Source organism: Nicotiana tomentosiformis, chromosome 1 (assembly GCF_000390325.3).
Source record: "Nicotiana tomentosiformis chromosome 1, ASM39032v3, whole genome shotgun sequence".
Taxonomy (NCBI): domain Eukaryota; kingdom Viridiplantae; phylum Streptophyta; class Magnoliopsida; order Solanales; family Solanaceae; genus Nicotiana; species Nicotiana tomentosiformis.
Window position 1 is genome coordinate 24133533 of NC_090812.1, and position 1791 is coordinate 24135323.

Genomic DNA, 1791 nt, shown 5'->3' on the forward strand with positions numbered 1-1791 from the left:
TTTTACATTTGTAGGTATAAATATGGCCCAGTAATCATTAGCCGACCCAGCTAATTCAGCTAAGTTGGCATGGGTTCACTTTAGAACCCATATTGGGCCCATACCTACCAAACATGCTCTCTTATTAGGGTGATTTTGATTTTTTGAGCTGTTTGCGCATAAACATTATTTCAAGTTTAATAAGTGTTAGTATTTCGCTTGTCCTATGGGTAATACTTTTATTGTTAAAAGTTTAACATTATAAAAAAAATCAAGATCATTCATTTTCAAATTCTTGGGGCGTAATTTCCTCAATTTATTTCATCTTTTGAATTTAGACGGGGCTGCTTTACGAGGGACCCAACCAAAAGGAGGAGGAAGGAGAAGGACCTTCGTGATAGAAATTTGTAGTGGCTAAATCGAATAAAAAAAGACTTTTTCATACTCGATATTTATATTAAACCATGATAATATATCATAAAATTGTAATAAGTAACATAAAATATATATTATTTAACTAGGTGATAAAAGTTTATCTAAGAAACGCAAGTCATGTATGTACTAAATATTGGACGGAAGTGATTTTTTTTCCATGAGAGAACGGTGAGGTAAATCACTATGCAGTGAAAAATACCTGCGTGTTAACATAATAGTTCTCATTTTTTTAAATATCAGCAAAATTATTTCTACTAAAATTTTAAATATATTTATCTCACTTTAATATAAAATTAGTTATAAGCTCCTAGGCAGAGGCGTACCCAGAATTTTTGGTAAGTGGTGTAAATTTGAAAAATTGAATGAATGAATAAATCAATTTAATGAAAAGTGTTGTCATATTTTATATTTATACCCAATTTTTTTATTTTGTATATACTATCTATATATAAATATTTAATAAAAATTTCGACGACACTTGCCGCGAGGTGTATCAGCCCCTGCTCCTATTTACATGTCAAATTTATTACTATACTTAATTCCCCTAATATATATATATATATATATATAAAATAAAATAAAATCTGAACCAGTGAAATTAAATTAATCAGACAAAACAATCCCTTTGTCATAGTAATAGCGTTTAGCTGTGAGAATATGGTCTGTTTTAGTTTTTATGTGCTTGAATTCCGTTTTGGGAAATTGTTAAAATTCTTACAGAAAAAAATTAATATAAAATATGTTGGAGCAAACAAAATCATTTATTCGTCACAAAACATATCTCTGAAAATTCGAAAAATAAACAAACTTATTTGTCATGCTACCTTTCAAAATTTAATCATATATATATATCTCATATATATTAATTTCTTATTAGGTATGTATGAAACATGCCATTTGGTACACTTCGATTATTGCGTAGCTTAAATGCATAGTTAGGGTTCCTTTGACTTGCATACTTGTGTGTTAAAACAATTGCACGATAAAATAGAACAAAGATTCTTACGTGCAAAAAATGGCATCATCCAAAGTTTGATTTCCATCACACTTTATTGTAAGTTCGAGTGAATTTGATTTAATTCAGCATTTATTTTCAACTAAAATTTATTGCCATGGCCGACTCTAACGTTATTTCACTGTCCTTAAAAGTTTGGCCAAAAGGTGGCCACTTAATTTAGGATGATAGGAAAGTGCAAGGCAAGTGGCAGCTCCTTTTTTGTTCCGTCAATAAAAAGTGAAGTGGAAGGGAGTAAAAAGGACTGAAATTGCATTTCTACAACATTAATAAATAGTAAAAATAAGCAAAACGGAAATAAACGAGTATCTTGTTTATTTCTCGTCTAGTCAAATCAAACAACTGGAAGCTTGTTTATATCA